The sequence below is a fragment of the Hermetia illucens genome, chromosome 1 (assembly GCF_905115235.1).
Source record: "Hermetia illucens chromosome 1, iHerIll2.2.curated.20191125, whole genome shotgun sequence".
Lineage (NCBI taxonomy): Eukaryota > Metazoa > Arthropoda > Insecta > Diptera > Stratiomyidae > Hermetia > Hermetia illucens.
In genome coordinates, this window is record NC_051849.1 from 8,245,278 (window position 1) to 8,269,375 (window position 24,098).

At 44.8% G+C, this 24,098-nt stretch overlaps 1 protein-coding gene across 1 annotated transcript in view; it reads left to right on the top strand.

Annotated features, from left to right (window-relative positions):
* Nucleotides 1-24,098, top strand: part of LOC119648845 (protein FAM214A) — a 142,376-nt gene that overhangs the window by 55,979 nt on the left and 62,299 nt on the right. Inside the window, exon 2 of the mRNA XM_038050724.1 lies at nucleotides 5,531-5,592. The gene's annotated coding sequence lies outside the window, so the exon portion shown is untranslated. The remainder of the gene's footprint in view (nucleotides 1-5,530; nucleotides 5,593-24,098) is intronic.

Sequence of the window (24,098 nt, forward strand, 5' to 3'; positions counted from 1 at the left end):
TCTTGCCAGTCAAATGGTGTTCTTCCTTCCTGAATAACCCGATTAAAGAATTCACTGAACCACAGTGTTGGATCCCAGCTCTTCGCTTTCCAGAGCTCAGATGTGATTTCGTCAGGTCCTGTTTCCTTCTCCGATTCATTCGTTTTATTACTTCCTCGAGTTCAGTTGCGCTGACAGTGAGTCCTTGTGTATTTTACGTGGATACCTCTGTCGTGGGGACTTAGTTCCACGGTCCTCTACGGACACGGATTGATTTTGTGACCACAATCAGAGCCCCGCTGTGACAAGCAACAACGGTACCAGTCTATACTAAGTGCATGGCTTAGCATTCATACTGGTGGATGCAAGACCTACTTAAATCTCTACCAAACTAAGGAGTACGGCACCCGTGTTGAAACGCAAAACCACGCCGAGGCCCGAAGGTCTCTTCTCGCTTGAACATAACCAACAACCAACGTGAAATTCCCACTAGGGGGCCAACCGCAAATAACCGAGCTGTACTCACATACAACGGGTATTTATTTATTTATTTATTTAATGAGGACAATACACAGAAAGCAAATTTCTTATTACATATTGTCCTCAGAGGGAGGAGCAAGTAAATGGCATATTTTGCGCTTAAAGCTAGAGAGATACATAGAGTCAAAGGAACCAAGCTGTAGGGCAATGTAGGACCGACAAAACCTCGGGATCGGAGAGTGAAAGTAAATCTCGAGCTCGGCGAAGGGTACATCAAAAATGTCCGCATTACGTGTGTTATGAGACGAGGCGATACGGAGAGTAATATCCGAGTTGGCGGAGCAGTCCATCAGACCATTGCAGAGTTTGAAAAGAGTACACATATCAAGGAAGATACGGCGTTGCTGTAGGGAGGGGAAATTGAGGGTGCGGAGTCGTGACGGATAATCAACCCGTGGAAGGTTCTTTTTGTAAAAGAGGGTCCGGGTGAATTTGCGTTGTACAGCTTCAAGAGCGCGGCCGTCACGGATGTGGTAGGGGGACCAGACTACACAGCAATATTCAAGGATGTTTTTGACAAGGGAATTGAAGAGTGTTAAGGAGGGCTGGATTGAGGTAAAGTCGGACGAGGAACGTAGGATAAAACCAGACATTTTGGAAGCTCTATTGATGATGTCAACGAAATGGGAATTGAAACGAAGTTAATCGTCGAATATTACACCCAGGTCTTTGAAGGAGGTCAGTAGTGAAAGGGGTTGACCACTGAGAGAATAGGAAAAGGATGATGGGGAGGGTTTCAAGGAATAGCGCATCCAGTGACATTTGTTGACATTCAGTGTTAGCTTGTTGACCGAACACCAACGGGCTAAATTATCAAGGTTGGATTGTAAGAGAGCACAGTCCAATGGAGACGAAACAGAGGCAAACAATTTAAGGTCGTCTGCGTAAAGCAAATACGGACAGGTGAGGATGGAGGCGAGGTCATTGATAAAAAACAGGAAGAGTAGGGGGCCAAGTGTAAAGCCTTGGGGAAAACCGTGCTGCTCTTTGACAATGAGGTGATCGAAGTGCGCAGTCAACCAGTCGTTGACGTATCTTTCTAGGATTTTGGAGCAAGAGGAGAGAAGGGAAATGGGGCGGTAGTTCACAGCAAGGGAAGGGTCTCCGCTCTTGAGGATAGGAATGATAAGGGCCTCTTTCCAGAGACGGGGAAAGTAGCATTCGTCTAGACTTTTGTTGTAGATTATACACAGGGGGAGGGAAATGTGTTTTCTACAGTTAAGGAGGAAGAGATTAGGAAGCCCATCGGGGCCAGGTCCGACATTGAGATCAAGGTTACCAATGAGGAACTCAACCAAGGAAGGCGTAAGGAGAGGAATGGCTAGTGATTCGGAGGAGTCTGTGGTTATGAAAGGTGTAGAGGGTGATGGGCTCGAGGGAGAAAACACTGAAGAGAAGTAGGTGAAGAGAAGGTCGCAGGATTGTTGTGGGGAGTTGGCAGTGGAGTCAGCGAAGCTGATAGAAGAAGGGACAGATTGAGTTGGATTACGAGAGTTGCGAGCATGAGACCAAAAGGGTTTTAAGTTACCGCGGGCAAGGGCGGCTTCAACGCTAAATAGGTACCTTTTACGCGCTTTTCTGACCATTGACTTCACAGTAGATCGTATAGCTTTAAAGTAAGCAAGGTCGGCGTCATTTTTAGAAGCCCGAAACTTCTTCCTCAGTGTATGTTTCAAGCGAATGTTAATATGAAGTTCCGTTGTGAACCAAGTTGGGTAAGAACGTAGGCAGGGAGGGGAAGAAGGGACATAACAGGAGAGGATATTGTAGAAGGTGTTAAGAGCTTGATCACACGATGAATTACTTAATATATGTACCCAGTTGAATGACGCTAAAGCTGAGTTCAGACCGTCAAAATTGGCTTTGCGGAAGTTGAACTTAGTGCGTTTACGCTTGGTTTTGGGTTTTGAACGAGGGAGCTCCGCTTCAAATTCAACCGCGGTATGGTGAGCGTCGGTTTTTACATACGGGGATATGCCAGGAAATAAAGAGAGGTGGCGCTCGGAGAGGTTGGAAAGGAAGAGATCGAGAGTACGGCCCAAAGAGTTTTTGGTGGTATTGAAATTCAGGGCAGAGCAAGTATACATAAAGGAAGAAAGTGGGAGGGAAGAATGGGAGAGGTTGTTGGAAGGAATTGGAAGACTAGGATGATTAGGCCAGTTGAGCATGGGGAGGTTGAAATCTCCACAAAGGAAGAAAGGGAGGGAAGGGAATCTGACGGTAAGGAGTTCAGACAAACTGTCAAACAATTCTTCATACAGGTGAGAAGGGCTAGCACAGGGGACATATACACAAGAAACAATGAACGGGAGGAAGTTGGGCGGGGAGACACGAAGAGCAACACAATCAAAAGGAAAGCCAGAGGAGGAGAAGACGAGTTCAGCGGGGAGTGAATCTTTTATAGCAATTAGGACTCCACCGCCAGTGGACTTACGAGAAGCATCCCGGTCCCTGTCACAACGGAAAGTGGAGTACCCTTCGGGGAGCTCGGAGTATAATATGGCATCGTCTAGCCAGGTTTCGGAGATACAGATGGCATGGTGTTGCTGAGCCAGCGCGGATAAATTGAAGGCCCCCAGCTTGGTTCTTAAACCCCTGACGTTCTGATAAAACAGACGAACAGTGAACATGGATCCAGTTATATAGCTCGGCGAGGCAGGCGGATTGCCCTGAAATTTACCCGCGAATTGGGGCGTTTATACGGCTTTATGAATACACCTTCAGGCCAGAAAGAAGGGTTGCCGAGGACATCAACTTCGTGCGGATAAGTAACCTTGAAAGATGCAATGACCCGGTCGGTGTTGTCGTGTTTTGTGAGTTTAATGCGGGACAGAGCTCCTTATATACTCCAGAACATCGTCCGTAGAAGTTGTGATCGCTAGCCTGGTGATGAAGAACTTGAGGCCACTGGTATGGATGGATGAAGTGTCAGGATATATGGCGGTAGCGGTAAGCGGAGCTTCGTTGGCGACAGGAACGATGTCAGAAAATGGGGCGGCTGTGTTCCGATTCGAAACTTGCTAGGGAGGCTGCGGATATTGTCCCGTCGTAGCCGCGATGGAGCGAGACAGGATCGGAGGCTTGGTGGACCGTAACTCGTCGCATGGTTGCCGCTGGATTAGGGGTGTAGAGCCAGTAGAAGCAACCCTGATGTAGGAGGGCATTGCAGGCGAATTCAATACAGAATGAGAGGCCTGGTGCATAGACTCCTGAGATGATGTTGAGGCTACATTGTTATGCACAGTAGAAAGCGCCTTTTCGGAAGTCACAGTCTCGTCTAACGGATTCCTGAGCCGTCGGGAACATGCAGATGACGACGTCGATCGCTGCATTTTTGGCACTGCACCAGTGTTGCGGTTCAGGTTTTCGGCGGAATTCAGTGATTGGGCTGAATCGGGAGCTTGGTATGGTCGTCCTTGGCAGAAGGAGATGTAGACACAGCTGGAGGTACAGTAGATACAGTAGAAGCCACCGGTAGAGGAAATCCATTTGACTTCGGTACCAAAGCGGAAGTCTCAACGGCGCGCTGAATGGCGGTCAAGGTCGAGGACTGTTTATTGAGCAACTGTATTGCATCAGACAGCGTGGAGCCATGGCAAGTGTTGCAGCGATAAGATATGTTTTTAGCGAACTTTGCTCGAATCTCTAAGAATACTGCAGGAATACCTAGACATTTGATGTGGTAGGATTTCCCGCAGTAACCGTCGCAATCGAGGAACTTAGAGCGCGCGGATTCAGGCTCGTTACACTGTGCGCATCGGATGTCGTAAATTGGAGATGACGCCATTATTCAATAAAATAAAATATAAAATAATTGCCTACAAATATGCATGCAAATATAGGTATACCCCTGGTAAGGTTTCGTGACCAACTTGCCACTTCAGATGAGTCCCCGTGCAGACTCGGGTCTGATCGCCCTGATTAGACCTTTGGAGCATTCGCCTACTGCATCACGGCCGGCAAACCAAAGTGAGTACAGCGTCTCCGTTTTGGTTTGGCCGACAGGGTTGCCGCCCCATCTTCCTCACCGCCACCTCTGAGCACCAAGTTGCGCTGAAAGGTGGAACTACTCCAAATGTCGGCAATGATTGTGGAAGTGGAGGATGAACAAATTCTTCAGTTGTAATCTGCTCAAAATATTCTCGCCATCTATCCGTTGCGGCTCGACGGTCGATAAGAAAAGTATCGTTCTTATTATTAAGGCAATAAAAATGTTCGATATCCTGTGTGCATTGGTGTCGGTATTTGACAAGTCAATGCAGATCACTCTCGCCATCCCAAGTGTTCAGTTTGTCGGAAAGATCTTTGTAATGGACCGCTGGGGTAACAGAGGTCGCTTTCTTTGCTTCCCGGTTGGCATTCATGTAACAGAGATGATGTAATGGGATGTAACATGCGGTTTCGGTTTATTGAAAATTGGCTCAACGGAAGAAGCGGAGGTCGTCATCGTTCATTAGGATTGAGCGCTATTGGGTTTGGTTAGTACTTAGATGGGGCACCGGAAGAAAATTTTATTATTTTTTCTTTCTTTAAGTTAATCATAAAGTAGATGCATGACATAACGTTCAAATTTCACTTTTGAACTTTTCCGAAACATTGAATAGTTATCAACTGTTGACTGATCCGATTTTATAGAAATAATAAACAAGAATAAAATAAATGAAAATTACATCAGAATTCATTCAGTGCATTCGTCGAAGGATTATTTTCTGGTTAAATTTAATCAGTACTATATGTAATGATAATTTGATTCGTTAAAAACTAAATTTTCTGTGTTTCATGACATTGAAAAAGGTATTGCACTCGTATTTATCCGGAAAACAAAATAATTTCCTCATAAAGTCATTGTAATCTGTAGTAACTTATTCTTTGACTTCTGCTGAACTTTGATCGGTACAAAAAGGAAGGTTATCAACATGGAATTTCTTTATTTACATTTGTCAGAAGAACATTTCACTCTGAGTTGTAAATTTATGCAGTATTTTAATTATTGTATTTGTTCATTTTTCAGAAAAACGGGTTCCTTGTGTACCCGGTAACGGAAAATATATTTGCTGATTTAACAAGATTTAAGTAAGTACATTTTTAAATATTTAGATTGATTAGCGAAGTTGTCGTTTTGACAGCATACAGTTTATATTTTTCCCCTTTTCTATCGCAAATTTTAATTGTGAAATGGGTATTTATTTTCATATGGTTAGAGAAATAAATTTAATAAATTGTTTCCCTTTATTCTCTTGAAAAAAAAAAAAAAAACCCGATGACTTTCTAGCAGAAATAATAAATAAATAAAGAAATAAAACTCAATTCAAGGAGACGAATGCATTCTTCTTATTATCAAAAATTTGAAACTAATCCTACAAATTGTTTCTATGAGCCACTGTAATTGAGTCGTTAATTTCATGATTTCATCTTTGTTCCCCGAGTTCGAATACCGGTCACGGTCAAGGTTGTGTTCCCTTCCTCTATCCACTTTCATGTACACCTGTGGGGCCCTCCAATTTAACCTTTCTAGAAACCACTTAGATCGTACTCTTCACCTTGTCCTCTCTAACCTTCCTGTACGTTATCTTTCCCAATCCCTTCATGCTCCGTCTTACGTTGCCCCTGACGCCCATCATCCTGCTTTCGAGTTCGATATTCAGATATCCCGACTCCACTCTCCTGTCGCTCGCAAGCCTACCAAGTTCAACTTTCGTAAGGCGAACTTCGAAGATCTGAACTCAGCCCTGGCGTCAATCAACTGGGTCCCCCTGCTCTCTCCATGTGACCAAGCACTCAATACTTTCTATACCATTTTATCTGATCTTCTTCCTTGTTACGTTCCCTCCTCTCCTAAGTGCTTACGCTCTTACCCCGTCTGGTTCATCACTGAAATTCACAAAAAACTACGTCAAAAACAGACTGCGAGAAAGAAGTTCCTGTCTTCTAGAAACGTTGCTGACTTAGTTTTTTTTCAAATCCCTTCGTTCCTCGGTCAAATCCTTAATACGTAAGTCCAGACACGAATATTTGTCCAGCGTGGAAGACTCACTAAAGCGCGGAAATCTGAAACCTTTCTGGTTCCACATTCGCAACTCCCGCTGCCCCGCCCAGTTATCCCCTCCGTCCATTAAATTCTCTGGCTTCTCAGCTAACTCCCCCCAACGATCTTGTGATTTACTCTGTCGCTACTTTTCTACAGTCTATGTTCCTCCTCCTTCCTCCGAATCCCTCCCGATAGTAGATGTAGCCTGCCCCGCATCGCCTACCATTCCCCTTCTTACTCCTATCCTTGTCGAATATCTCATTGACGAACTTGATGCCAAGGTCGGACCTGGCTACGATGGTCTTCCAAACCTCTTTTTGATCAAAACTGGTAAGTCCATCTCCCTTCCCCTATCTCTTATTTTCAACAAAAGCCTTGAAGAGAATCATTTTCCCAGCTTGTGGAAAGAGGCTCTCATTATCCCCGTTCACAAAAGTGGCGATCGTTCGCTTGCCGAGAATTACCATACCATTTCCCTCCTCTCCTCCTGTTCCAAAATCCTGGAAAGATATGTCAGCGACTGGTTGTCCGCCCACTTTGGCCAACACATAGTGAAAGAACAACACGGCTTCGGTAAACGTAGGTCCATTGCCTCCAACCTGCTTGACTTTACCAACTTTGTCGCCAAATGTCTAAATTCACGGCAAGAAGTGCATATCATTTACACTGACTTCGCGAAAGCTTTCGACACTGTAAATCACAAGATACTTCTATCCAAACTCTCGTCCCTAAACGTTCCCATACCACTTGTTTTATGGCTTGCCTCTTACCTTTCCAACCGATCCTGCCGCGTCTCTTTTGACGGCTGTACTTCCCGCTCCTTCTCCCCCTCTTCTGGCGTCCCACAGGGGTCTATTCTGGGTCCTTTGCTATTTTTATTTTTTATTAACGACCTTCCTCCCCTCCTTACTTGTCCCTGTTTGCTCTATGCAGACGACCTTAAGCTGTTTCCGCTATATCCTCGCCTATGGACTGTGTTTCCTTTCAGAATAACCTGGACACTCTGGTTCGTTGGTGCTCGACTAATGGTTTAACGCTAAACGTCAGAAAGTGTCACTCTATGTGCTACTCCCTAAAATCCTCACCCACTTCTTTCTCCTACTCGCTTAACGGACATTCCTTATCCTGCTTAAATTCCACTCAAGATCTCGGAGTCACTTTCGACAATAAGCTCCGCTTTAAGACCCATTGCCTCGATATCATCAATCGAGCAGCAAAATTGTCAGGCTTTATTCTTCGCTCCTCCTCTGATTTTGACTCCATCCAACCCTCCTTAGCTCTCTTCAATTCCCTTGTGAGGAATACCCTCGAGTATTGCTCCGTGATCTGGTTACCCACTCGTAACTGTGATTGTCTTGCCCTTCAAAATGTGCAACGTAAATTCACCCGTTCCCTCTTCTTTAAGAAAAGCTTCCCTCGTGTGGATTACCCCTCCCGCCTCCGCTTTCTAAACCTTCCCTTCCTACAACAGCGTAGATCCTATCTGGATCTATGCACATTCTTTAAACTTTCCTCGGGTCTGATGGACTGCTTCGCCGCTGACGAGATCACCTGCCGTCCTGCGTCTTATAACACACGTAACGCAGATATTTTCAACGTGCCCTTCGCGGAGCTCGAAGTCTATTTTCATTCCCCGATTCCCAGGCTTTGCCGAAATTATAATGCAAAACAGCTTGGTCCTTTTAACTTCTCTACTTTAAGTAGTTTTAAACGTAGGATAAGTTTTTTGCTTTCTCCTCCTCCTGAGGACAATAATTAATTGGAATTCTCTCTGTTTGTCGTTAATTAAATAAATAAATAAATAAATGATTGTCAATCGCACTGGACTTGACACTTGACAGGACCTTTGATCTAGTCGCATGTAAATCGGGATAGTCGTTTGCAAATGGATTACCTTGAAAATCTCCTTTTCACTCAATGCAATTTTGCAATTTTTGGCCATTTTGTCGATCCGAGGGTAGTGGAAATTCTCTTGGACTTTGGCAAGCCTGCGGATTTTCCGAGATATCTCGCTTTCTCGGAATCGTAACGTGGAAATGCTCGCATATTCACAATCTGTTCCGCCTCGTCTTTCGATCAAGATTTTGTATTTCTAACCAACCGTTTTTTCGATGAGGATATCGCCCGGGGGTATCCGACGATTTGGCATTTTTTGTCCATTTTGTCGAACCGGGAATCGAGGAAATTTGTAATTTTCTTTGAATTCGGCGGGGGATTTTCTGGGATATCTTGTGTTCTCAGTATCGCAGCGGAAGAATTATTGCATTTCCGTAATCTGAGCCGCCTCACTTTCCGATCCAAGGTATCGACCGCGGGAATCGGCCAATTTTTAATTTTGGTCATCTTGTCGACCCGTGGGTCGTGCAAATTTTCAATTTTCTAGAATTTTGGCGAGCCTGTCTGCCAACGGATTTTCCGTGACATCTTGTGTTCTCGGCATCGTAACGTAAGAAAGAAAGGTATCACCCGCGGGAATCCGACGGATTTTCCGCGATATCTCGTGTTGGCGATATCGTAGTGTCGAAACTATTGCATTTCCACAATCTGGACCACCTCCCCATTCAATTAAGGTGTCCCCTCGGGAATCCGATCTTGTCGACCCCCACGTCGTGGAAATTTTTAATTTTCTTTGAATTCAACGAGCCTGTTCGGCACCGGATTTTCCGTGAGATCTCGCGTTCCCGGCATGGCAGCCTAGAAATTCTTGCATTTTCGCAATCTGCTCCGACTCCTTCGATCAAGGTTTCCCGGTAATTTTGCATTTTTAGGCATTTTGACGACCTGGGGTCGTTGAAATTTACAATTTTTTTTTACCCTGCTTTGATAGTGTGTCAAATTCTTTCTTACCAACAGCGAGCTTCTGGGATGGTAATGGACGCACCTTCGAGAAGATGTAGGAGCCAGTAGTGCGGATGTAGTGCTGTACATCATGCTTAGCTGGCTGCGAGAAGTTACCTTCGGTAGTTATCTTGCTGTATTTTTTTAGAAGCGTACAAATGCGAGAGTTGGCTTCCTCTTCGAACCACTGACAATAGAGCAGGTGGCAATTTTTTCTGAAGACCTGAGCGAAGTTACGGGATCAACAAGAGACCTATTCTGCAGATCCGCTACTAACACATAGTGGGCTACTGATATCCGGTACAAAAAAACGCCATGAGAACGTTCGTCGAAGGCCCAGACTTACGTCCACTTGCCTGTAGCCGTAAATATATATGGTTGGCGAATTTGCCGCCGCTAGTTTGAGCTGATGCGGAATCAGTTTGTGATTCCGTGATACCGGGAGAACTGAGGCGTCTGCACCTGTGTTGACCAGGTAATAGCGGTTACTCAAAGGATGGAATATTGTTAAGCGGCGTGGAGCTGCGTTCTGAGTAGCCGCCGACGGAACTCCCAACGAGTTTGATTTTTTGAAGTCGTGAACAAGCACGGGCTGACACATTTCGGCAAAGAGACGATGGTGCCAGCAAATTGGTAACACGGCCACGGACCGCAAATGAGTTCGGGACTTACCACCCGAACGCAAAGCTCCAACTGTTGCTGCTAGTTTGGAGACGGTAGCCGCGAGGGTTGCCACTGTCTGCTGCTGGCTTCCCGCGACAGTTCATTGACCACGGTTTGCTAACACCTCCAACGATCCTGAATCCACACAGGCCAAGATTACCTGAGTGCATTCCGGAAGTCCCTGGAACCACAGCGACTTCAGAAGCTCAACCCCAACCTTATCCCCGCCCAACCGCTTCATCTCACGCAGAAATTGGCTCGGGGAACGGTCGCCTAAGTTGAGCTCCGTCAGCAATTGATTTATTTTTGCTGACTTACCGAGAGTCGCTTGATGAGGGTACTCTTTAACTTCGAGTAGAACACTCCTCCAGAACGACAGTGACGAGTCAAATTGGCTCCTCGTCCAGGCCGGCAGGGGCGTGATTAAATCTTGTGGCATCAGCAGTGATGCCCGCGAGCGCGAACTGCGCCTCCAACTGCCGGAACGAGGCTTCGGAGTAACGTCATCAAAAGGGTATCACTCGTACCGCCACTGCGGCCGGAGGCGTTTGCCGCGCTGCTATTAACTGACATTCGTAAAATAAAGTACACGAATCACCTAGAAAAGAAAAATGAAGAGTAATCCGAACCCCACTACGAACGAAAAACACAATCACCGAAGCGGAACCCATACCCGGAACGGAATTATTCAAGCCCTACTGCCGATAGCGGAATGAAAATCAGAAGAACCAACGGGGCAACAGAGGCACAGTCTGCCCAACTGGTTGGTTCCAAAACTCAAATTTAAATAATCAAATCTTTAAAATAATCAAATATTTTAATCTGTAAACGGTTGCAATTAACTTGTGTAGTGATGAGCGCTGCACAACAGTACCTTTTCCATACTCAAATAACCTACGGGAATCTGCCACTGCTGTCGGGGATGAAATGATGCAAACGTGCAATACCACTTCACATAGCATGCACGGCCAGATGAACACACTGAAACTTGCCCGATTTCGACGGCGCCGACGCTTGCTGCATCTGGAGCTGCTGTTGTTGCCTTTGTTGTCGTTGTGATAACAGACCAAATAATGTAGAAGCACTCCGAGTGCCTCGAAACCCTTATTAGCATGCCCTAAATGGAAACCGATAAGTACCTTGAATGACCTAACTTGTGTAAACACAAAACCTTATTAAAATCGTTTTACTGTCTGTCTGACTGTCTTTTTTCTTTTTTTTATGGATGGAGGTGGAAATCTTAGAAAGACACTGCTGCGCCAGGTTGCACCAGCGTGTGGGATTCTCACCCACTAAAACCACCTCCACTTTCTCCTTTTTACTTCCCCGCGGGACCGCCGCAAAGCATTACTTCGCGGGGTGGACTGCGCTTTACGCGACCACGCCTTCCGTTCTTCGCGCCCTCCTTGCGCGCTCCGCTCTTCCCAGTTCCTCTTGTATTCGTTTGATTGCGGTGTTCACCGCACACCAGTTTCCCTCCGATTTCAACATTTCCCCGACGAAGTTCTGCAGGCTTAGAGTGGTTTTCAGGGAGTCTTCCAAACTCCTCCTTTCTGAGAGAAATCGTAGACAGTGGAACACAACATGCTCCGGGTCCTCAGGTGTGCAACCACATTCAGGACACAAGGGAGAATCATCCAGCCTGAATTGGTGCAGGTACTTCCTGTAACCGCCATGTCCTGACAGGAATTGCGTCAGATGGTAGTTAATCTCACCGTGTCGTCGCTGGATCTACTCCTCAATACTGGGAATCAAAGTGTGGGTCCAGCGACCCCTCTGCGAGTCATCCCACCGTTTCTGCCACTTCTCCAGCGACTCTCGCCTTGCCGCCTTGCGGCATTCTGCATCCTTTTCAAGAGGATTCATTTTCCTTGTCTCGTACAGGCAGCGTGTCTCACTTGCCAGAATGTCTATCGGGATCATTCCCGCAATAACACACGCTGCCTCGCCTGATATTGTTCTGAAGGCGCTGCACACCCTTAGCGCCACTAAGCGGTAAGTCATATTTACTCTCCTACGATTACTCTCACACGCGAATGCTTCCTCCCAAACTGGTGCCGCGTATAATAGTGTGGAGCGAACCACTCCGGCCACAAGTAATCTGCGACTGTACCTTGGATCTCCAATGTTAGGCATCATCTGCGCTAATGATACGCTGGTATTTGCCGCTTTCTCACAGGCATAGTCCAGATGTCCCTTGAAATTGATTTTAGCGTCAATCATCACCCCTAGGTATTTGATAACGGGCTTCGAAGTGATCACGTGACCACCAACGCGAATATTAATCGTATTCCTCTTCCTACGATTGGTAATCAAGACCGCCTCCGTCTTTTGTTCCGCAAGGTCAAGCTGAACAATCTCCAGCCACGCTTTTATGGCGCTAATGGTTTCGTTAGCGTACATTTCAACGTCTTCAGGTTCTTTCGCGACGACAACCACAGCTAGGTCATCTGCGAAACCGATTATCGTGGCCTCCTTTGGCACGGGAAGGACAAGGACCCCATTGTAAACGAGGTTCCACAGGAGAGGACCCAACACTGAGCCCTGTGGTACTCCTGCGGTGACGGTATACTGCTTGGATCCCTCATCCGGGTCGTACCACAGTATCCTCTCCGAAAGGTAACTGTTGAGGAGCTTAGTCAAGTAACTAGGGACACCCGTTTTAGCCAGTGAACTTTTTATCCACTCCCAGCTTGGGGAATTGAACGCATTTTTGATGTCCAATGTCACTACGGCACAGCATTTTTTAGACGACATCGCGTCTCGAGCCAGCTTCAAAACAACGTCTACCACGTCGATCGTTGAGTGGGCTTGACGAAATCCAAATTGTCGCTCCGATAGTCCATCCTTATGTTCGATGATAGGGAGCAGTCTATTGTAGATGACCCTTTCGAGCATCTTTCCTGCCGTGTCGATAAGGCAAATCGGTCGGTATGATGATGGGTGTCCTGGGTGTTTATTCGGCTTCGGGAGCAAAACTAGTTTTTGGCTCTTCCACCGGTCGGGGAAAACTCCTTCTATCATGCATGTTTCAAACACGCTGATAAACCAGTCGGGTCTGGTCTTAACAGCAAGTTTAAGGGCTCTATTGGGGACAGCATCCAGACCGGGTGCTTTGTTATCACCAATTCTCCGGCAAATTTGCTTAAGTTCCTCCTCAGTTACCGCAGGTATGGTGTAGACGTCCAGTGCTCGCTTGTGTTGTTTGCGCTCCCCTTTATCCGGAGGAAAGAGGGCCGTCACGATATCGAGCAGAAGATGCGGGCAGGTCAATTGTGGTGTTCACCCTCTCATCTTCTTCATAACTATCCTGTACGCTATTCCCCAGGGGCTTTGGTCTGCCTCTGTCCAAAGCTCCTTGAAGCATTCTCGCTTGCTGGTCCGTATAGCCTGCTTAAGCCTACCTCGAAGGTTCACATATGCTAGCCGTTTCTCGTCGAAGTCTGGTCTTGCTCTAGATCGTTGGCAGATCCTTCTAGCACGAAAACATGCATCCCGTAACACCGCGACCTCTTCATTCCACCAATAGTTTTTTTTTTTGCGAGAACTCGTCGCTTCAGCATAGCAGCGTCGCATGCTCTTGTTATGCGTCCCATCATTTGCTCTACCTTTTCCGTAGCCGCACCACCGGGACTTTGGCCTGCCAATAGCATCTCTATGAATGCATCCTCCTCAAGCCCTTTCACGGACCAGCCCCGGTTTCCAGCCTCACGGGAACACGCATCGACGCATGGCCCATATTCGATCTGGAGGAAAATCGCCTGGTGGTCGCTGTGAGTATAATGCTCTCTGACAAACCATGTCATTCTCCTCGCCAATGTAGTACTCACATATGTCAGATCGACTATTGAGCCCGACCCTGTCCCACGAAAAGTGGAAACGTTTCCCGTGTTGGCAAGCACCAAATCTAGCTCGGCGAAAGCCTCGAGCAGGATACGGCCCCTGGTGTTCGTAGTGCGACTGCCCCAATCCACGGCCCACGCGTTGAAATCACCAGCTATGATCTTGGGGTTTCGACTTCTTGCATCCGAGACTAGCATACCTAGCATTCCTTCGAATTCTGCTATCGTCGCGCTTGGTGGAGCATAGCAACTATATATATAGATACCAGCTATTTTTGCCCTGACGAATCCAACTTCTGGAAACTCCATCACTTCTTGAATGGCCTGATTTCCACACGCCCATATTGCCGCCTTGCCAGTTTCATCTGCAGTCCAGGCACCGCTCTTATTGTTGCGATAGGGCTCGCTGATTATGGCAGCTTTGATTCCCTTCTCATAGATGGTATGCGAGAAAAGGTCTTGCGCTGCTTCGCAGTGGTTGGGCATCTGCTGCTGCCTGCAACGTGCCGACAGTCGACGCCCTTTTTTTCCTTGCAGAGCATGCATTCAGGCTCAGCCTTGCATACCCTGAACATATGGCCTTCTCCCCCACATTTTCTGCAACATTTTAACCTGTCACAGTCACCGGTGCATTTCGCCGCTATGTGGCCGAATTCCAGGCATGTAAAGCAGCGCTTAAGGGATACCTGCTCCCTGAGTCGGCAAACGACCCAACCTATTTTTACTGTCCCAGCCGCCAGCAGTTTGAACGCTGCTTCAGTTGATAAGCTTATGGTTGCCGTTTGCGTGCCTCCGTATGCCTTCCTCAGTCCCCTGATTGTGGAATCTTGCAAGCCAAGTGGTCCGAACTGCTTTTCTAAGGCGTCACGGATATCCTCCTTGGTCATGATTTCGTCAATGTCCTTACATTCTATGACAATCTCCTGCTTTCTGGCCCGTACTTGAGCTTCTTCTCCTAAGGACTTCTCCACCTTGCCGAGGAAATTTCCCATCGTTTTGCCCGGAGACTTCTTCAGCTCCAGCATCAAGTCTCCTTTCTGGGAGCGTGTGATTCGGCTGACGTTTTCTCCAAGGTCCATCAGCTCATGATCGGATTTGACCTTCCTAAGGATATCGGCGTAAGTCATATCCCCTTTTCTGGAGATGATGATTAATTCGGGCCATAATCTCCTTTTCTGCGTCGTATTTTTCCTTCCGCCAACCTTGGTCCATGCTTCCTTGGTCCCTTTTTGAGGCTTTGCCTCCCTTGGCCATCACTAATAACTGACTTTTCTCTAAAACTCGATTGCCCTGGCACCCTCGTGATTTTCAGCTCGCTACCCACAAGTAGGTGAGCCACTCAGGCTAGTGAGTTTCACTCCGTGGTGAAGTTCATTATTCCCTTGCGAAGCCTGGTCGAATGCTCACTCATTAGCTTGTGCCTCCACAATGCTATTAGTAAATTTATTTGAGCAGATATCGAAATGGGACATATTTTCAGTCCTAGATTTTGTATAAGTGCGTTGGGTAGTTTCCGAAAGTGAGTCTTAACTCACTTTAAGTGTGCATATTTTGCCTATTTACTGGCGTATTTTGAAACATACGTCAAAACTATTTCATTTGATATCCCACATGACTACATTAGTTCAATAAAAATGTTACAACCCCCCTTCGCATGTATTGGAAGCCCCCCTTTAAAGTAAAGTTATGTCACTCACTGTATGCGTGGGATTTCATAGTTCGCATCTGTCCATCAAGTTTCGTTTGGATCGGCTTAGCCGTTTTGGCGAAAAGTGCCTGTGACAGACAAACAGTGAATCGATTTTAATAAGGTTTTGTTTTACAAAAAACCTTGAAAATGAATTTTGCTAATGACGTCTGTATTCAGATCCAGTCTATGAGAGAGTGAGTTATATGTATGTCTACCGTAACCAAGGAAGGCGGAAATTTGATTTCAAAAATTGTTCTTTATTTTGCAGTCCATCTCGCCTATCGGAAGGGGGGGGGGGATTTCCTTTTGGTCTGGATTCTCTCTCGATAGCTCTGCCTTTCATTTATCCGCTCTAAATTTTTCAGAATCATGAATGTACCACTGAGTCTTGTTGGGAATGTTCCGACCTTATTCTGCGTGTTCAAACCATACGTGAATTTATTGGATTTCATAATTCCCCACGTGCAAACATTATATCAAAATGCTGAAGGTTGAATCAATAATTTTCAATTTTCCCTTCGACTGACCTTTAATATACTTTTAAATGTTTTAAGCGGATTGACATGGGCATACGGGCACGACGGTTGGTCGTTCTACGTATGTTTGGGCGTTTTATGTCCCGCTGGTAGATTCAAGTGAAGGCCACATATGTTTTCATATGACTATGATGATAGGACATGTTGACGAATTCATTCCTTTTTGAGGGAGGCAACGTTAACGTGTTCAAATCTTAAGGGATATAAATACATGAGATGAGCCACTGACCACCTTTATATGCGCAACCTTTTTTAGACCCCCAAGTTTCCAGCCGAATTATCTCCCGAGTGAGGAGATTATTGCAATTTATTGTTCACCGAACCAGATATTTTCTCAGCAGAGAAAAAGTTTACTATATTACGTGTTTTTCAGCCGCCAGAGTTGATTTTACGTAATACGTAATATGCTTGAATATTGCTTCATTTTAGAGCTTCGGCGGAGGTGTTGGGTCTCATCTGTATTAAAACACGCGCTCCAAGAGAACTTTGAAGCTTTTTATATGTTTGAGCAAAAAGTTGATCGGCCGCAGACGCTTCTTTGTTGCTGTTTTTTTTAATTTTCCTATAAAAACTCGAGTTCAAATTTGTCATCATCCAATCCAGCTGTTTAATATGTCACGAACATTTGTATTGATAACAAGCAGGGGAGCTGTGTGTGGAGCTGGTTCAGATTCAATAATAGCAATCTTTTGTGCTTGGCTCTGTATCTTGTATCTTGCACACACCTAAAAATATCTCAAACATACACACATTCATTCTTTGATTATTTTCTTGCAAAAAGCTCTTTCCGACGAGTTCTTGGCACTCGTTTTTCTTCATACATATATAGGCTTGGATAATCACACCTTCTAAGGTTGAGAATTGTTGGCGTGTCTGGTAGCAGGTCACAAGTACGAATAGCTTCTATGGCAGACTAGCAGGCGGAACTCATAACACAAAGACTTGACAAGCGATTGTACTATTCCTTATCTAATAAAAAAACTAAAGATAGCCCAGCCACGGGCTATCAAACATCAGATACTGTTACGGATCAGACGCTCTTGTTGACATAATCAAACATTATTTACCATAACAAAAACAAGGGAAAAATCAATCCCCAATCCCCCATCTATTCCAAGTTCCTTGTGTTTATCCACAAAAAAAAAGTTTCTACTGAGTGACTTCCTGTCATGTTGAGGGGGGTATACCAAATGGTTATATTTAAACCAATCTAAACCAGGGGTACATGGAATGCAAAGTTATGGTTTCATGCGAGCTTTCAAAATATTTCAAGGTGAAGTTTTTGGCGAGATGCAAACTCATAAAACAAGTTTTCTTATATCTGAGTTTAGGGTTGACTGGTGTGACGCGTTAAAATTATGTGGGCAAATGACGAAGTAAGATAATTAAGCCACACGTGTAGATACTACAACATATATAGATGGAGCGATATTACGTTCTTGACAAATGAATGGTCATCCAAATATCAAACGAATACCAACAGCGAACCACATGACAAAACTAAGTTTTTATCTATTTTCGAAGGTCAATGCAACGGAAGCACAAAACTTTGACATCTGAAGATATACGGATAAGAGAGAAACATAAAAAAGATTTTTTTTCCAACAGATGGGTTTGAGGCGGATGAGTTAAACTACGACAGATTGAGATAATGGTTTTAGTTAATAATTGAAGTAATCTCTATTTATGACAGAAAAAAAATCCATTATTATATGCCTTGACGGTGTAATGACTGAGTTAGTTAAGCGTCAGCCTCTCGATATCGTTGTTTCAGGTTCGAATCCCTTTTTATCGTGGATGTTAGAGTTCGTCTTTGGGTTGTGATGTTGCTATTGGCTTCTGATGTTAGTGTTTGGCATCCCAAAGTCTTCATCTCCACTCTTCTAGGACGAAAGAACTCGTCCTCCGAGCAGCGTGTGATTTGTGTTGTCCACTGAGTCATTCCATCTGTTTTGGGTTTTTCCATCTTCCCTCTAAGTTGACACCTAAATGACCTGTGCAGCTTCCGAATTTTAATATAGATGCCGGCTTTTGGTTCATTATATATTAAGTACTACTCATTTTTAAGGTTTTGTGTAAAACAAAACCTTATTAAAATCGATTCAATGTGTGTCTGTCTGTCACACGCATTTTTCTCCAAAACGGCTAAACCGATCCGAACGAAATTCGGTGGACAGATGGGAACTATGAAATCCCACACATACAGCGAGTGGCATAAATTTAGGTGGAGTTTAAAGGGGGGTTCCCCATACATGCAAAGGGGGGATTCAAAAATTTTTTTCCACGGATATAGTTGTGTAGGGTATCAAATGAAAGGTCTCGATTTGTACTTTCCGAAACTGACATTAGTTTTGGCATAAATTGCAAATTGCGTGAGTAAGGATTCAAAATGTACGCACTTGAAGTGAGACAGGACTCATTTTCGGAAACTAGACAACCTAAAAATCCGAAAAAAATCAGGGTGGTGCGCCTAGATGAAATTTAGGCCTCAAAATATGTCCCATTCCGATATCTGCTCAAATAAACTTACTAATAGTATATTACTACTTTTTAGAAATTTACTGAAAAACCCCCCTTAAATTCATCTTCATCATCATCATAGAGCCAGCATAGAGGACAATATTTCGTATATACGTGCTAAATTTCGTGGAAATCTGGCAATTAACGCCGAAGTTATTGCAGTTCAAACTTAGCAATTTCGCGCGAATTTACTGCTTCCAAAGTCATGCAAATCAGATGCTGACGTCATAATTACCCAGAATAATTGACATTCGAGTGAAATATAAAAATTCCATTCAAGAAGAATCTAATTCTCCCTAGTCCTTTTTAAGGTTTTGTGTGAAATAAAATCTTATTAGAATCGATTAGATGTGTTTTTTTTTTTTTTTTTTTTTTTTTTTTTGGCGTTGGAAGGTGGAAAGGTTCAAAACCTACTGCTGGCTCCTGCCACGCAGTTATGTGAGACTTCTACTCACTAAAACCACCTCCTTCTCATTCCACTCTCCCCACTGAACTCCTATCAAGTATTGCGTCGCGGGGCTGGATCAGCTTTTAACTGCGGCTCATTATGGTTCTCTCCCTTCCCTGTTTTCGTCGTAGCTCTTCCTGCCTAAGCTGTTGGTGAATAGCTTGCAGTTCCCTTACAAATTGGTTCCAGGCATCCGTTGACTCCAGCATAAACTCCACAATGTTTTCGGGTGTTAAACGCCTGTCTGCGACCGCTTCCATTCTTGTTCGGTGCGCGATGAACCTGGGGCAATCAAATATGACATGCTCCGCATTCTCAGCCACGTTACCACATCTTGGGCAGCATAGTGATTCGTCGTGACCAAATCGATGTAAATAAGCACGATAACCTCCATGTCCACTCAGGAATTGTGTTAACTCGTAGTTTAATTCCTCATGGTTTCGTTCAAACCATCTCCGAATATCCGGAATGATGCGGTATGTCCAACGACCAGTTTGGGACTCGTCCCATCGCTGTTGCCACCGTTCGATAGATTCCCACCGTGCCAGCTGCCGTCGAAATGTGCTAGACTCTCCAGCTGCATAGGTTTTGTCGTAGAGTCGCCGACTTTCTTTCGCCAAGATGTCTATGGGGAGCATCCCTGCTAGTACACATGCTGCTTCTCCTGATGTTGTCCGATATGCACTGCATACCCGGAGTGCACTTAACCGATACGCCATACCCAATTTTCGGCAGTTCACTTTGTTATTCAGAGCAGTTGCCCAAACTGGAGCTGCGTAGAGTAGCACGGAGCTGACTACCCTGGAGAGCAGAAGACGTCGACTTTGTCTTGGCCCACCAATGTTCGGTAGTATCCTCGAGATCGTTGTAGCGATGGAAGACGCTTTAGTTGCGGCGTACTCAATGTGTCTTTTGAAGTTGAGTCTTCTATCAATAATTACTCCCAAGTATTTGAGCGATGGTTGGGAGGAAATCGTTTTTTCCGCCAACTTTGATTTTCACAGTTGTGTTCTTTCTTCTCTTGCTAATGAGAACTACTTCTGTTTTATGCTCGGCGAGGCCAGAATTTCTCCACCAGGAATTGATCTCCCATATCGCCTCATTTGCATAGATCTCGACCTCGTCTTGGTGCTTTGCAACCACCGTTATTCCGATATCATCGGCGAAGCCAATAGTTGTCACGTTGTCCGGTAGGCGTAGCGTCAACACTCCATCGTACATAACTAACCACAGCAAGGGACCCAGGACAGAACCCTGTGGCACTCCGCAAGTTGTCGGGAATCGGGAATAGCTCATCGTCCGAATCGCAGTAAAGTCTTCTTCCAAGGAGAAACTGTATAACTGTGTTATATATTACTCGTTCAAATAGTTTGCCAATGGTATTGACCAGACATATCGGCCTATATGAGGAGGGGTCACCCAATGGTTTACCTGCCTTCGGAATGAGTATTAGATTTTGTACCTTCCATTGCTCGGGAAATTCTCCTTCCCTAAGGCATGCCGCGAAAACTTGGGCAAACATATCTGGTGCTGTCCTGGCGGCTACTTTCAGGGCAATGTTAGGGATTCCATCCGGTCCTGGAGTCTTTTTTTCAATCAATCTTTTTGCTGCGTCTAGAACCTCCTCATTTACCACTATCGGAACTTCGTCGGGATTTAACTGTACTGCAGGCAGACTTGTACCATTCAGATCCACTGGGAATAGAGTGTTCACTATATTCTGCAACAACTCTGGGCAAGTAATCGGTCTGTCTATCTGTCTGTCTGTCTGTCTGTCTGTCTGTCACACCCGATTTATTCGGAAATGGCTGGACCGATTGTCACGAAAATTGGTAAGAGTATGTGATCTGCCGTTCCCTTTACATGCAGCAACTGGCGCCATTTTGTGTTAAGTTTAAGGGGGGGCACCCCATACAGGTGAAAAGAGGCTGCAAAATTTTTTCCACAGAATGTGGCCATGTGGGGTATCAAATAAAAGGTCTCAATTAGTACTTTTCGAAACTGGTTTAATATTTGATATTGGGTGAAACATAGGGGAGTGAGGGCTCAAAATATGACCCCCAAAAAGTGTAACAGGTCTCGTTCTCAGAACCTATCCAACCGAAAAATCCGAAAAAAATCACAGCAGTGCATCTCTATGAAATCTAGGCCTCAAAATATATCCGGTTCCGATATCTGCAGAAATAAAGTTAATAATAGTATATTTCCATATTTTAGAAATTTACCCGGCACCCCCCTTATGTTCATCGCAGAAGTACAAAATTTAGCATAGGTGTAATGAAGAATATGGTGAACAATTCGGTCAAGTTTGAAGAAAATCCAACTATTATTAACAACGTTATAGGGTGATTGTGTGAAACAAAACCTTACTAGAATCATTATCTGCCTGTCCGTCTGTCGCACTTGATTTATTCGGAAACTACTGAACCGATTGTACATAATGGCACCATTTTGTGTTACGTTTGAAGGGGGGCTCCCCATACATGTGAATCGAGGATGCAACATTTTTTTTTTTACAGAATGTGGCCGTGTGGGGTATTAAATCAAAGGCATCGATTAGTACTTTTCGAAACTGGAACGGGTGGAACGTAGCAGAGTCAGGTCTCAAAATACAACCCCCAAAAAATGAAACAGGTCTCGTACTCAGAACCTATCCAACCGAAAAATCTGAAAAAAATCACAGAGGTGTATCTAAATGAAATGTAGGTCACAAAATACATCCCGTTCCGATATCTGCACAAAAAAAGTTAATAATAGTATATCACCATATTTTAGAAATTTAGGCATAAGTTCATGCTGAAACTACAAAATTTGGCACTTGCATAAGGAATAACGTAACGCACAACTGGGAAGTTTGAAGGAAATTCACCTATTATTAACGAGGTTATGGCATACTAAAACGCGTATGACGTCATCGTAGCATATCAGTTCGTCAATGCAATACGAAATGAGCTCACGTGAATGGGAGGTCCAGGAAAACATTTCGTTTTAGTTTTTTAATCATTTATATATCAATGTCAATTACTCAAGCCATACATATGTTTGTATTTATATATGTATGTAAATGGAGCTGTACCATCAATTTATATACATGCGCATAGAATACAATATTCGGTAATAGGCAACGGTGAGCATGATATCTATATCTGTAGTATGTACGCATTTCTTGTAGTTTTTAGCCATATACGAATGGGAAAATATGCCTAGAAAGTTTCTCATGTAAGATGAAAACAAAACCTTTACACCTAAATCGCCAGCTTCCGGTATTCCGACTTGTTTATATTTGATGTTGGTTAAATTGTTGGCATTTGCTAATAATATTAAACTCAGAGTGTGAAGCGTATGAGGTTGACTATTTCAATACAGTGCTTTCCATCAAATGATTTATTTAAATTACTTTCTAAAAAATAGAGGCCAATAGAATTTTTAACTATGTGACACGGAACTGTCAGGCTCATCGCTCCTCACATCTTCTTCTTTTTCTTCAGCCTTCATTTCGGCTCGTCGTGATCGGTTTCGTCATTTTATTTTATCAAATGCCTGATCAGGATGTAATCGCGAGACCTTCAAATCCCCATCCAGTGTATCATGCGACCATTGTTTTGGCCGGCTTTTTGGTTGCTTACCATTGACTTCGATGTTCTGACCAATACTGGTTGTTGAATTCTCGTTAGCGTGAATTACGTGACCACACCATCGAAAACGCCTCCCTCGCAGTTTTTCCACGATCGGTGCAAACCCATATCGATCGCAGATATTCTCATTTCAGACGTGATCAAAACGTGTCACGCCACCAGTGCAATGCAACATCTTCGTCCCCATTACCGCAAGACGCCGTTCATTGTCCTTTATAGTCAACACTCAATTTTAACAAGTCTTGGGTACCGTAGTGTGCCCCATTAACACATGTGTGGTATCCAAGTATACCAAAACAACCTTCAATTTATTGGAGGAAGATTTTCCGGGGGATGGCATAAACTGTTGGAGTTTGGAGTGCGCTCCGAATCCAGCAGATCCCTAAAAGGATCGAACGGACCGTTTCATCGGCTTAGGCTTAGGGGTTGAGCAATGGACGAAGCATGTTTCTTGTGCGCTTAACGGTGGAGTTGGACTCGAGGCGGCTGTGGTGTTACAATTAGTCAACCTGTTAGAGTTGTACCCCCGGTGAGGGTCTCGTAAGGGCGCACCGCTCGAAAAAATTTTCATCTGGTTTGCCAGGAAAACGCCATCTCTTCAGAGGGCAAGTTTGGCCGAAAGGTTCAGGTATTCTTTTGGCGAGAACAGTAGACACAGGTACCCTGCACCGGTAAGCATAGTACTCAACGGTGGTGAGGAGGCAGAGGGAGCAGCAACTCTGTCTGCTTATTCAACACCAAAATGGCCATAAGGAAATCTCCATGGGGTGGCATCGGGAAGCGCTCCATTCACTTAGACTTGCTGATCGAGGGTGTGGTAGACGGATGTCCTGAGGCCTCATACATCCGCTAACAGCAGCACAAGGCTGTTGGAACTGGCGCCGTGTTAAATAACAAGTCTATTAGGCTATATTGGGTTTGTGTAGTTTTATGAATACAAATCAAGACATGGTAAAAACATGCTGGATCATGAGCGCTATTTAAATTAGAGTGGGCTCGCACATTGTTCCTTGGAGGACTTGTTCCATCCATTGAACGTAGAAGTAAGGTTTGACCAGACTTGGATAGTGCAACGGTGTAAGCACCAATACACACGTGGTATCCAAGCATACCACAACGACCTTCTATCTTTTGACTGAAGGACGGTTCGTCGGCTTACCGTTGAAGGGCATAAGCGGTTGAGGTTTGGAGTGTGTTCTGAATGATTTGAATGAATAGTTGCATCGGCTTAAGGAAGAGTCTATAGCGAATGCATACCTCGAGTTTGGGCAATGGTCCAGGCAAACTTCGGTATGTGCTCAACGGTGGCCTTAGACTCGGGGTGGTAGTCGTAAATAAGTCAACTTGCTAGGGTTTCACCTCCGGTTGAAGGTCTTGTA